Source organism: Camelus dromedarius, chromosome 14, assembly GCF_036321535.1.
Source record: "Camelus dromedarius isolate mCamDro1 chromosome 14, mCamDro1.pat, whole genome shotgun sequence".
Lineage (NCBI taxonomy): Eukaryota > Metazoa > Chordata > Mammalia > Artiodactyla > Camelidae > Camelus > Camelus dromedarius.
The window spans coordinates 39,580,026-39,594,941 of NC_087449.1; the positions used below are offsets into that span (position 1 = coordinate 39,580,026).

At 40.7% G+C, this 14,916-nt stretch overlaps 1 protein-coding gene across 9 annotated transcripts in view; it reads right to left on the reverse strand.

Annotated features, from left to right (window-relative positions):
* ST3GAL3 (ST3 beta-galactoside alpha-2,3-sialyltransferase 3) overlaps positions 1–14,916 on the reverse strand; it is a 185,316-nt gene that overhangs the window by 55,516 nt on the left and 114,884 nt on the right. The window lies entirely within an intron of this gene.

Sequence of the window (14,916 nt, forward strand, 5' to 3'; positions counted from 1 at the left end):
CCCTGGGAACACAGGGAAGGAGGATGGGTCGTCCCAACACGAGAGGCACAGAGATGTCATAGAGCCAGCTGTCAACAGGCCTACCATTGTGATGCTGCCAGCAGTCAGGCTTGTGTCCCCACCATGGGGGTCTCCCAAGAGCAGAGACCATATGCCCAATCCTCTCCACATCACCCTGGACAATCCCGTCTGCCCTCCCAATGGATGATCTCCATTTTCCTTCCTCCATCTCAGACCTCTCTCCTGAGTGATTTGCTGAACTCAGGCTCCGTGGCTTCCCTCTGGCTACTTCACTTGCCTCAGCCCGGGCTCCATGCAAGGTGTGGGGGCAGAGAGTAGAGAGCTCGCATGACAAGAGGTGGGCATGGACTGGTGTCCTGCCTTTACTTGGGAGTGGGAGGCTTCAGCCCTGCTTCTCCCTTCCAGCTCTGGCCATTTGTTTGGGGAGGCAAGTCACCCAGTGATGCCCCCTACCTCCACTGCAGACAGAGCAGGGAGAGCCGGACCAAGGTCCTGAAACCACCAGCATCCTCTTCTCTGCAGAGCCTCTGCCTCTGCCCCGGGACTGGTGAGGGTGGAGCTCAAACTCGGGCCCTCCCCCTCACTGAGTAGCCCGTGGCTGGGCCGGTCCTGGCCCGGAGCCTCGCACAGCTCGGGAGAAGGGCCAGGATCAGGTTCTGTGCTTTCACCAGCTCTTGGTCCCCATAGGCAGCAGAGCTTCCCACATGGGAATCTTGTACCTGAACCAAAAAAAGCAAAGCTGCTAATCTGACAAGATCAATTTCCAAATACCACAGGAATGCAGCCTGCCAGCCGGCTCTCAGCAGGCGCTGAGCTTCTAAGCACATCGAGGGTTCCTCTGGCAGAGCCTGGAGCTGGGTCCGCAAGGGGACAAGCTGCTCCCTACTGGTGTGTCTGACTTTGCTTCTGAAGCTCCATCCTTCCCAGGATAGCCCAGGCATCACCTGCACCAGGAATGCCCCCAGTCAAACTCTCATCGCCCCTCCTCTGTGCCTCCACAGCCCTCTGTCCTGGCCTCTTCCAGAGCACACACACCCGCTATGTGTTTGTGTCCATGGGCTGCCTCCCTCAACCTTAAGGCTGGCAGGTACAGACTGAGAAAGGGAGGTTTGGAGAGGTTAAGCTGACCCAGTCCTGTTCACTTCCAAAGCCTGTACTCATCTCACCAGAATCCACACTTCTCAAACCACCTGTGAAGAAGGACCAGTTTGTTTTGCCTTTTAAATTTCAATTCTGTCACAGAGTGTGACCCTTTTATAAAGTTTAATAAAAATGAATCTCTAGAAGAATTAAAACACACATATATAAGCTCCATTTTTTAATTATTAGATTCAACTGACAAAAACTTACTCTAATTGCTATAGACTTTTTTGGGGGGGGTAATTAGGTTTGTTTGTTTGTTTGTTTGTTTGTTTATTTATTTATTTATTTATTTATAGAGGAGATACTGGGGATTGAACCCAGGACCTTGTGTATACTAAGCACACACTCTATCACTTGAGCTACACTCTCCCCTAGGCTATAGACATTTCTAAAACTTTATTCTCAAATCCTCAAAAATCTTGTTGCAGGCCAGTTCACATCACTTTTGATTCCATGACACATAACAGGCTCCCAACCAACTGCTGCCTGCTGGGACACTCTGCCGAGGTCTCTTGGTAGAGAGGTTAGAGAGAGGATGAGACACAGCCCCTCAGGTCCTGACCTGGGCAGGAGAAAAGACATGCTTCGATCATATCAGGAGCAGTGAGCAGACTGGGGCCCAGCACTTCATCTAGAGCAGGTGAACTTATAATCAGGAAAAACCCCACAGGTGGGTCTGCAACATCCACATATGCAAAGAAGTGTGGGTCCCTCGTCATCCAGGAAAGGAGATTTTTCCAAGAAAACACTATTCTGGCCATATGCTACAGACCCACCTATAATGGTTGGAAGACAGAGCTAAGAGGAAAGAGATGGGGAGTAGGGAGAGCGGAACGACAGGGTCCTAGGGGGCTGAGTTCCTGGAACCACTGGGGAAACAAGAAGGGTACGTTGAGACAAGAAGGGGAGTTAATTTAAAAGCAGATCTTGGATTGGTTCCCAGAGGAGGTCAGAACATTTCTCACATAGGAACACAAGAAAAACACTGATGACAGAGAAACCATCAGGACACAAATGGTAATTCCTCCAGCTTCAAGCTGGAGTCCAAGTCAAAGAGAGGCATGTGGTCTGTCTAGCCCAGGCAAAGCTGTCAGCCCTTGGACACTCTGCAGAGAAGCTTTAGTTACTGAGCACTCCACTCTTCCCAGAAAGGCCCAGCACTCAAGGATTCATTGCACTGAAATACTTAAATATTGAAAATACTCAAAACATTCTCAGTCGAAAGGCATCTGTAATCCCCTACAGGCTCACAGTTCAGAGCCATGACTCAGGACATAAGGTGGGGCTGGTGGGTCTGACTCCTGATTCTGTGCTATTGCAACCTTGGTAAGTTACAGCTTTTTTGTTTGTAAAATGGGCATAACAACACTTACTCCCCAGGGCTATTGTAAGGCTAAATGAGGTAGTGAATATACAGTGTTTAGCACAGTTGCTGGCACACAGCAATGGCTCTGCAAAGCTGTGACATTTTATACACATGGGCTGCATCTGCCAACAGAGTGTAAGCTATTGAGGGGAGAGATTTTACGTATCTTATACGATGCTGAAGCTTCTAGCACCTAGAAAAGTGTCTGGTGCATAGAAGCTGCTCAATAAAGATGTGCTGAATGAATGACATGGTAGCTCTTACCATTAGATCTACTATAGAACAGCAGGGTCATTGTGGCAGCTTCTTGAGGAATGAAGGCAACCTGAGTGTGATTAAACAGTGATATGAAGGAGTCAGTAAAGAGAATGAAGATGCAGGTTCCTGGATGTTCGGGTCCAAGATCCAGGAAAGACTGGAGAATCAGAACACAGGGGAAGGGACTACTTCTCAATAAATGGTAGAAGTGTCAGGACTCAACGATTCACAGGATATTTGGTTGAGAAAGGAAGGAGAAAGAGTAACTCCCAGACTTCTGGCTCAGATGACAGAGTGGACAGTGGTGTCATTCACCAAAATAGGCAATGTGGACTGACTAGATTAGTGGAAATTTGGTGAGCTGGATACATTGAGTTTGAGATACTCAAGAGTCATCCAAGTGGAACTGTCCAGCAGGGAGTTGGATATGTGGGTCTAGAAATCCAGAGAGAGTGGGGCTCCAAAAAGATCTGAGAGTATTTGTTAGCTGGAGTGAGGGGAGGGGAGGAGAAGGAAGGGAAGGGGAGGGGAGGGGAGGGGAGAAGAGGGAAGGGGAGGGGAGGGGAGGGGAGGGGAGAGGAGGAGAAGAGAGGGCCACAACTGAACCCTGGCAGAAAGCAACATTTTTTTTCTAACATCAGCATTTAAGGTTGGGTACAGGAAAAAGACTGCTTATAAAAGAGACTGAGAAGGAATAATAGAGAAATAGGAGGAGAACTGGAAGGGAATTTAGACAAAGAATTGAGAAGCGAGAGTTTCAAAATGTTCAGAATGGAGGAAGAGATCAATAGTGCCCAATGCTTCTGAGAGGTAAAAAAAGAGGTCTACCCATTGGGTTTATCAGTTGGTCCTTTTGGGTGATGTGGACAAGAGCATTTCAGAGATGGGAGGGGCAGGGGTGGAAGCTAAACGGCAGAGATCAGGGGATGTGAGGAAGCATAGAGCAATGAGTCTTCTGCATACCCCTGGGTGGGGGGACACTTGGCCTGCCCTCAATCTAGAAGGACAGTGATTCTGTGGAAGTGGGCGGTGCTCTATTCTCCTCTGTAACTTATGGTACCGCAACAAAGTTTTACATGGATGCCGCTCAATCTTACCATTCCTCCCCACTGTTGTAGTGCTAGAAGTCCCAGGATCCTTCTCTGGAAGGGCAGAGAGGGAGGGGCTTTGGAATGCGGGGATACCAGATACCCAGCTACCCTGGCCAGGAGCCCATAAGCTTTCAAATTCCCCAGGGCAGTGCAATAGACCTCCTGCACCTTCTCACGCAAGGGTCCCAAAACAGTCAGCTGGGACTCTGTCAATACTCCAGACTTCCTGTCTCTGAGAGCTCAGCAAGGTTTCAAAGGCCACCCTTGCACTCTGGGGAACTCGGCCAGCTTGGACCATGGCAATGATTCCTTAGCCGTATGAGAACCAGACACACATGGTCACAGATACACACCATGCACCCTGGCCTTCCCAAAGCAAAGCGTGTCTTAAGAGAAGTGAGGTTTTCCTCTGTTAGAGCTGGGCAAGAGGGTAATTCTTACACCAGTACCTCATGAGCCGCCACCAGGCATCTGGTGGACCTCTGGACTCTAGCCACTAGCCACCCTGTCCATGAAACAGTATCTGTGAGAGGAAGTAGAATGCAGTAGTTAAGCATGTGGGCTCTGCGCTCAGAGTGCTTGGGTTCAAAACTGGGCTTCATCACTTTCTGTCTGTGTGACCTCAGGCAAATTGCTTGACTTCTCTATGCCTCGATTTCCTCATAGTTAAAACTGTATTAATAACAATCCTAGTTCATATGATCTTTAGGAGGACTAAAACAAACAAACAAAAAAAAAAAAAAAAAAAAGGAAAAGGTCTGAGCAGAAGCCCTGATACATCAGTATCGATACATCAGCAGTTGTTAGCCATCCCTGTCACTGCTGTTCTTGCTCTGCAGCATGGGCACAGCCTGGATCGGGTTCTGCGTTCTGCTGAAACTGTGTGCCACAGGCTTAGCATCATGACACCATGCTTGCTCCCAGTGGTGAGTGGCTCCACTGGTCCCATCCAAGCGACATGACACCCAGTCATTCACCAAATTGCAAAACGCCATCCAAACGTATGTACCAAAGTATTTTGCCAGGAGAATGGAGAACGTCAATTAAGTCTTCATAAGTTATATCGTTTTCTTTAAAACTACTTTTAAATGTTTTATCATGACCTATTCTGGGATCTTTACTTCTTCCCGAAAAAACTTACCTGATTTAATGAAAATCATTGAGAAAACAGAATTCACTTAGTGTCTAACATTAAATTTTGCTGGAATGATCTAACATGTATAGCCCCAGATACCTCATCTCATTTCATTCTCTTGACTAATGAGTTAGTCTCTAAAATTCTAAAAACTAGTGCTCAGACATTTCCAAGGTCACATACAGCCTGTTAAGTGAGAAAGCTGTGAGAACTTTCTGTCTTCAAATCTCATCTCTTTCGAATCTATCATGTATTTGTACATGTCAAAATAATTATTGTTTCTTCAGTAACTCTCTCCACTGAAAGAGTGTTTTACCAACATACTTCACACCCTCAGATTGTCAGTCTCCCAAGGGCAGAAATTAATATCTATTCATAAAGTAAGTACTAAGTGCCTCCTAAGTGCTAAAGGCTCTGCTAAGTGCTGGCGGCCATGAACAAGACCCTGCCTCTGTGCTAAGTACACAGCTTACTATGGGAGAAGAGATACTAATGCATAACTAGAACTCCGACAACAGAGCTACGTGTGCGGCGCTGCGGTGGTACAGGTTGAGGAACGGGAAACTGGATGTGTGCAGAGGGGCTGAGGTTAGGGAAGACTTTCCATTCCATGAGACCAATAGATACAAAAGCCTAATCCAATGTGTAGAGCAGAGAAGATGTTCAATAAATTTGAGTTCCTTCGGACCTCATGCCCCCTCCTCCCTGTCTCTCCCATTAGAGGAGGATGTACCGGGCAGGCAAGTCTTGAGGAAGGAAGGAGGATTTCCCAGCAGACAGCACAAAGGTGTGTGAGGGAACAGGCTGGCTTCCCAGAGGAGCAGGACTCTGCAGCCTGCTCCCCAGACTGGGCCCAAGTATGGGAGTCAGTGGCTGGGCGGGCTCAGGAGGAGTGAGGCTTAGGGACAGAGTGAGAATATGCTTCACATGACACTTGGTAATTAAAAAAAAAGAGAGAAAGATTAAATAGTTTGTTTTTATCAGACTGTGTCAAAACTAATACGTCAGAAGAGCTACATTAAGATCTTTAGTGTCAAAATATTGTTGCATTAAAAATCAAAATCCTGAATGTACTTAGAACTTTTTGGTCAAAATATCAAGAAACAGTAGCTACCCACAGGGAGAAAAATTAAACAAACCTAGATCCCAGCACCAGGGATCGTGCCTAACACCAGCAGCAAAACAAAACAATAATAAAAAACCTGGATGGATTAATAATTTAAATATAAATAACAAAGCTATAAAAGTAGTGGGAAAAAAAAAACAACAGAGGAAAGCACCGCTATAAACTACTATGTGCAGATGTGAATTCAAAAACTGCTACAGACGGCAATTTGCCAATAACTTTCAAAATTACAAATGCACATAAATTTTGACCCAGAAGTATCACTTTATTCTAGATAATCTCACATGTGGGAAATGCTGTATAAAAAAGGGTTATTCTGAAAGGCTGAAGTAGTATCTGCAGTAGTGAGAAATGACGATTGCCTAATTGTCCATGAATAGGGAACGGACGCACTAGGCTGTAGCTCAGTTCACGGAATGCTATGTAAAGAAGGGACTTCTGCTTCCAGCCACGATGGAATAACAGGGATGGGACCTTAAACAACTAGAAAACAAATCAAAATAGATGAGATAAGTTTTCGGACCAGTGCAGGGATGGGGAACCAAACAGAGCCCAGTGGTCTTTCTGAGTGAGAAGAGAGATCAATGTTTAGAGAGGCCAAGGAGACTAGAATTTGTGGAGAGGACTAGCATAGAGGACAGAGCTGCTCAGAAAGCCCTGGAGATCTGCAAAGGGGTCCCCTCAGATCTTGGGCCAAGTACTGATCTGCACATACAAGGAGAGGAAACTCTGAGGCTCAGAAAGACCATCAGGAAGCAGTAGATCAAACAATTCCTCGTGTTCACACAGGCCTGGGAGTTGTTTGTATTCGTGAAACCATTGTGGCAACAACTCAGCCACAGTGGAAATGCCTCAAAATACACAAGGCATTGGGTTGAGCTCTCAGATGGGTACTGCGTTAGTAATGGGGATAAACTAGTCCAAGACAAAGGGCTGTTCAAGACCTGTACTAACCATGCTAAAAGCAAGTCTCAAAGGAATACAACTGATTCCAAGTAACTTAACCACAGGCCCAGCAAAACTAGCGCTATTTAAAGGAATGCAACAAGGTCTAGCACAGAAAAATGTAAATTCTGCATTGTCTGGAATCTAATTTAAAAATTACCAGGCAGGCATATGAAGAATCAGAAAGATATAGTCCATGACCAGGAGAAAAATCAATCAATAGAAACCATCCCAGAAATGACAGAGATGATGAGATTACCAGACAAGGATGTTAAAGGATATTATAAATATGTTCCAAGTATTCAAGAAGGTAAACACATGAACATAATAAAGAATGAAATGGAAGATATACAAAGACCTAAATGAAACTTCAGCGAATAAAAACACAACACACACAAAAAAAACCACAATACAAAATCTGTTTACAAACCGAAAACAGACTCACAGACATAGAAAACAAACTATGGTTACCAAAGAGGAAAGGGTGGGGAGGGATAAATTAGGGGTTGGGGATTATAGACATACGTTACTATATATAAAATAGATAAACAACAAGGGCCTACTGTATAGCACAGGGAACTATATTCAATTTCTTGTAATAACATAATGAAAAAGAATCTGAAAAGAAAAATACATATATGTATATATGTGTATGTATATGTATAACTGAATCATTTTGCTGTATACCTGAAACTAACATTGTAAATCCACTACACTTCAATAAAAAATATTTAAAAACCCACAATATCTGAAATGAAAATATACCATATGGGATTAACAGCTGATTAGATACCACAAAAGAAGTATCAGTGGACATGAAAACACAGCAATATCAACTATCCAAAATGAAGCCTAAAGAGAAATAAGATAGGGGAAAAAACACTAAACAAGCCAGAGCATCAAACAAACCAATGGGACCAATGGCTTAACATACATGTAACTGAAATCCTGGGAAGGGAGGTGGGCAGAAACATATTTGAAAAAATAAGGGCAAAAAATAAAATTTAATTTAAAAATAAACTATAAACCCATAGATCCAATGAGCTAAATAAACCCAAGCCAAGAATAATATAAAGAAAACCACAACAAAGTGCATCATATCAAATTGCTGAAAACCAGTGATAAGGAGAAAAATCTCAAAAAATAAAAAAAAGATTAAACTGACAGAAGACTTTTGTTAGAAACTATACAAGCCGAAAGAAAATGAAGTTATATCTTTAAAGTACTGTATGTGTAAAATTGTCAACCTAAAATTGTACACCCAGCCAAAACCTACCAATCAAACAAATAAACTAACTTACAAGACTGAAGGTAAAATAAAGGCAACCCAAAGCTGAAAGACTTAACGCCATCAGATTGTCCTCATAAGAAATGTTAAAAGAAGTTTTTCAGGTGGAAGAACCTGAAAGAATACCATATAGAAATACATAAAGAAATAAAGACCAACAGTAAAACTAAGTTTGTGGGTAACTATAAAAGACTTTTCATACTAATTTAAAAAATTTAAATTATGGTAAAATATACATAACATAAAATTTACCATCTTAAACATTTTTAAGGGTAAAATTCAGTAAAATACTTTCACATTATGCAACCAATCTCCAGAACTCTTCTCATCTCGCAAAACTGAAACTGTATCTATTAAATATCCATCAAACAGCAAATTCTCATTTCCCCCTGTCCCCAGCCTCTGGCAACCACGATTCTATCTTCTATCTCTGTGAATTTGACTCCTCCAGTTACCTTACATAAGTGGACTAAGACAGTATTGTCTTTCTATGACTAGCTTATTTCACTTAGCATAATGTCCTCAAGGTTCATCCACACAGTAGCATGTGTCAGAATTTCCCCTCTTTTTAAGGGTGAATAATATTCTGTTGTATGTATATACCACATTTTATCTTTTCATCTGTTGATGGACATCTGGGTTGCTTTAGCTATTGTGAATAATGCTGCTATGAACATGAGTGTGCAAATATCTCTTTGAGAACCTGCTTTCATTTCTTTGTGGTATATACCCCGAAGTGGAATTGCTGGGTCATATAGTAATTCTATTTTCAGTTTTTTGAGGAACCACCATACTGTTTTCCATTGTGGCTGCACCACTTTACATTGCCACCAACAGGGTACAAGGGTTCCAATTTCTCAACATCCTTGTCTACACTTGCTATTTTCTGCTTTTTTTTTTATAACAGCCACTCGAATGAGTGTGAGATAGTATCTCAAGATGGCTTTGATTTGCATTTCCCTAATGACTAATGATGTTGAGCATCTTTTCATGTGTTTGTTGGCCATTTGTATACTTTCTTTGCAGAAATGTCTATATGAGTCCTTTGTCTATTTCTGCTGCTGTTGTTGCTGGTATTGTTGAGTTGTAAAAGTTCTTTAATGATTCTGGATATTAACCTCATATCAGATATATGATTTGCAAATATCTTCTGCCATTTCATGGCTGCCTTTTCCTGCTCTTTTTAATTCAGTTTAAATGATTAACTGTTTAAAACAAAAATAAATAAGAACAATGCTGTGTGGGCTTATAATATATATAAATATGAAATGTACGACAAAAACAGCACAAAAGGCAGGAGGGGAAATGGAAGTACAGTGTTCTAAGGTTCATGAGCTCTAAGTGAAGTGCTATATAATATTGTGTGAAAACAGATTATAAATTAAAGATGTTGAATGTATGTATTATATGTATGACTGAAACATTATGTTGTACACCAGAAATTGACACAACACTGTAAACTGATTATACATCAATAAAAAAGAAAAAGGAAAAAATATATACATATATTATATAAACTTTATAAAAATCATGAAAAAACAAAACAAAGAGGTAAGCCAATAGTAAAGGTAAAATAAAATTGTAAAACACACTCAATTAATCCAAAAGGAGGCAGGAAAATAAAGGGGAGAAAAAAAGAACCAAGCAGAAAACTAATAGTGAGGTGGTAGATTTAAACCCAACCACATTGATGATTACATCAAACATAAATGGTATAAACACTGCATTAAAAGGCAGGCATTGTCAGATTGGATAAAACAGCAAGATTCAATTATGTGCCATCTACAAGAAACCCACTCTAATTATAAGGAAATAGGTTAAATGTAAAAGGAAGGACTGCTGCCCATCCTACCTCTAAAATCCAACTTCTCTGATACTCAAGGGTATAACACACATATGCCTTCCTCACCAAAAAAGTAAAAGGACAGAAAAACATGTACATGATGAAGCTAATTTTTAAAAAGCTGGAGTGGTTACACTAGTATCCTACAAAGAAGATTTATTACCAGCGCAAAAGAGACATTTCAGAACAATGAAGGGATCTATTCAGCAAAGGGATAGAATGATTCTAAATGTATATGCACTAAATGGCAGAGTTTCAAAATATATTGAAGCAAAAACTGATAAATGGAGACTTCAACATCCCTCTCTCAGTAATTGACAGAAGATCAGTAAGGATACAGAACTGACAAATACTATCAACCAGCCTAATCTAATTACCATTTATAGAATACCCAATAACAGCAGAATATTTCCTAAGTACACAAGAATATTCACCAAGCTAGACCATATTTTATCCCATAACTCAGGTCTCAATAAATTTAAAAGTATTAAAATCATACAAAGTATACTGTCTGATCACAACAAAAATAAGCCAAAAATCTTTAACATATCTAGAACATCCTCAAATGTTTGGAAATTAAGCAAAAAAACTTCAAAAGAATCTAGAGAGAAACTAAATGTTTATGTTAGAAAGGAATTAAATCAATCGTCTAAACTTCTACCCTAAGAAATAATCAAACAAACAAAAAAGAATTAAGCCTCAAGTAAGTGGAAGGAAATAATAAAGGTAAAAGCAGAAATCAACACTATATTGAAAAAAATACCAATGGAGAAAAATCAGTGAAACCAAAAGTAAGTTCTTTGGAAAGATCAATAAAAATAATAAACTTCTAAGTAGGCAGATTAGGAAGAAAAGAGAAAAATAGAAATTACCAATATTAAGCATGAAAGAGAAGACCTATCTGGAGATCCTAGCCATTAAAAGAGTTACATTTTATAAACAATTTTATGCCAATAAATTTAACAACAACTAGATGAAATGGTCAAATTTCTTGAAAGACAATCTATCAAAGAGGAAATAGGAAAGTCTGAATAGAAATAAGAAAGCCTCAGACCTATTAAAGAAGTTAAATTCTTAGTAAAAAAGCTTTTCATAAAGAAAACTGCAGGCCTAGATGTCTTTGTTGGTGAATTCTATCAAACATTTAAGGAAAACTATTATCAATTCTACACAAAACTTTCAGAAAACTGCATACTAAAGATATTACAAGAAAAGGAAAGTATAGAACAATATCTTTCATGAACAGAAAAATAAAAATCCTTAACAAAACAATAGCAAATTGAATCCAGCAATATATGAAAATAATACATCAGGACAAAATGAAGTTTAGCCGAGAAATGAAAGATTGGCTTAACATCCGAAGTCAATCAATGAAAAAATCAATCAATGTGATCAATCGTATTAAAAGACAAAAAAAGAAAAGCCATATGGTTATCTCAAACGATGCAGAAAAAGTATTTGACAAAGTTCAACATCTATTAATGATTAAAAACTTTCAACAAGCCAGGAATAGAAGAGAATTTCCTCTACCTGAGAAAGGTATCTATGAAACCCTTAGAACTAACACCATAATGGTAAAAGACTAAGGCAAGTATGCTCACTCTCACCTTGCCAATTCAGGGAGGCAGGAAAAAGGAATAACAGGCATCCAGATTGGAAAGGAAGAAACAAAACTGTCTGTTGACAGAGGACGTGATTATCTGTGTGTGCATGATACTGGTGCAAGTATAGACATAGAGATCAGCAGAATAGGACAAGGAATCCAGCAACAGAAGCACACATGTATATTAACTGATTTTCAGCCAATATGCCATGGTTGTTCCTTGGAGAAAGGATAGTCTTTAACAAATGGTTCTGAAACAACTGAACATCCATTTGCCAAAAAATGAATCTCAACCCTTACCTTTTTCTATATACAAAAAATAACTGGAAATGGGTCATAGACCTAAACGTAAGAACTAAACCTATAAAAATTCTAGAAGGAAATAGGAAAAAACCTTTTGACTTTGGATCAGGGGAAAATTTTCTTAGATAAAACATGAAAAGCGAAATCCATAAAAGAAAAAATTGATAAAATGGACATGATCAAGATTAAAAACTTCTTCTCTGTGAAAGACTTCATCAAGGGACTGAAAAGACAAGCTACAGACTGGAGGAAAATATTTGCATATCACCTATCTGAGAAAGGACTTCTAACCAGAATATTTACAAAAGTCTTCTTACAATTCAATGAGGAGACAACCAACCAACTGAAAAAAGACAACAGATCTGGACATTTCCCCAAAGATAAAAGAAAAGCAAACAAGTACATGAAAATGGTACTCAACATCATTGGTCATTAGTAAAACACAAATTAAAATCACAGTGAGATATCACTCTAGGCCTACTAGAACAGCTAAAATTAAAAAGACTGAAGCCAGGGATGCAGAACAACTAGAATTCTCATACTTTGCTGGCAGGAAAGTAAAACAGTATAGTCACTTGGGGAAGCAAACTTGGCAAATTCCTAGAAAGCGAAGCATACATCCTGTACACAAATGTCTATATTGGCTTCATTTATGAGAGCTGAAAACTGGAATTAACCCAAATGTCTTTTGATTGTTGAATAGATAAACAACATACAATGTAACACCCAAACAATGGAATACTATTCAGCAATTAAAAAGGAACAAGCAACTGCTACACACATGTATTAATCTCAAATGCATAATACTAAACAAAAGAGGCAGACTCAAAAGGCTCCTATATGATCCATTTATGTGACATTCTGATAATATAGAAGGACAGTGGTTGTCAGGGCCTGGTCAAATTTCTTGAAAGACAATCTTTCAAGAAAGATTCAAGAAAGGTCAAGGGAAGGATTAACTGCAAAGGAGCACGAGGGAACTTTTGGAGGTTAATGATGGAAATGTTCTATTGATGTGGTGGTTGTACAAAGATATTACCAAAACTCACACAACTATACTAATAAGTAAATTTTACTGTATGTAAATTAAACCACAACAAATCTTATTTTAATAAAACTGTGATACCTCCATACAATTACATATTATGCAATCATTTAAAATTTACGATGAGGGGGTGGAAAGGGATAAATTGGGATTTTGAGATCTGCAGATACTAACTACTATATATAAAATAGATAAACAACAAGTTTATATTGGACAGCACAGGGAACTATACTCACTATTTTGTAGTAATCTACAATGAAAAAATATGAAAAGGAATATACGTATGTATATATATGAGTGAAGCATTATGCTGTACACCAGAAATTGACACATTGTAAACTGACTATGCTTCAATAAAAAAAAGACTATGTTCTGTCTCTTAAAATATACAGTGGATCCATATATGCTGGTAATAGGATAATCTCTAAGATCTATTGTTAGGAGTGAAAAGTAAGATACAGAACAATAAATACAGCATGTTCCCGTTTATGGCAATATTGGCTGTCTCTGGGGTCTGGAGTGGGAGTATATACCCTTTTGTCCTATTTGAGGCTTTTTTATTCCACATGCTTGTATTACTTTCAATTAGAAAATCTGTATACAGGTCAAGGAAAAGTCACAGGTGTCTGGTCCAGGGGACCGAGCCATGTAGATCTGAGAGAATCTGTGTAAGAATACGGAACATAGTGCCAGACACTTAAGAGGTACTCAGTAAATAGCTGGGGGAAGCAAAACATTTGGAATCAAGTCAGAAGACAGACCCTGGACAAAGAGATCGCTATCTGAACACCAGATCTTTGGCCAGCAGAGCCCCTGTTTTCTACAAGGAGCTAAGCTTAGATTGCTCACATTAGAAAAAGAAAAGGAGCATAAAATCCAAACATCCCGGATTTGCTTCTGGGCAAGCTGTTTCTCGGCATTCCTTTGCAAGCACATTGTGTGCCCCAACTCCAGCCTTCTAAGGGATGGGGTGCACACACTTGCCCCGGTGAACAGAGCCCACCCCAAGAGGCTGCCCCTAGGGCTCCTCTGGTGGTCCAAGTACTATGTCCTGATTCCTGGAGGTCCAGAGCAGCCTCTCCTACATCCCCTCCAAGTCAGATACTCCTGTAACTTTCTGAAGGAACAAAAACAACCCCAATAGTCTCACTGCACTCGGACTGTAGACAAGATGATCTCAGCCTGTCAGGCCCTTTTCCACACCAAGGCTTCAGAAAAGAAAGGCTGAAAGGAAAAGGCAGATAAGCAAGCAAGGCCCCTGAGTGGAATTTGGTAAAAGGAACTCCTGGGGTTTGGCACAGCTTCTTTCAGCAAGCCTGACATCAAGGAAATCAGGAACTCAGAAACTCCTTTGTATTTCCTGCTTTATTTGGCTATGCCTTCCCAAAGCCAGGTTGTTGGTCCCAGCTTCCAAAAAAGACCACGAGCTTCTGTGCTGTGCAGCGTTGTCTGGCTGCTTCTGGACACCTGGCTTCCAAGGGGCAACAATGGAATTTTCACCCCCTCCCGCCCCTCCACAGAAAAAGCTGTGATGGCAAGTACCAGCTCCAAGTGACAGGACAGGGGCAAGGGGTAGCAAGGGCCCAGGGTGGGGCTGGGGTAGGAACCAACTGAAAGCAAGGTCCTTCCCAGGCACCCACAGACTCAAGGACACAGGAGGGAAGGCACCCCAGAATCTCATCTTCTCAGGAGCACAGCACTGGCCACAAGGGGCAGGGTGTCTGGTCCTGGGCCATGGACCGGGCTGTC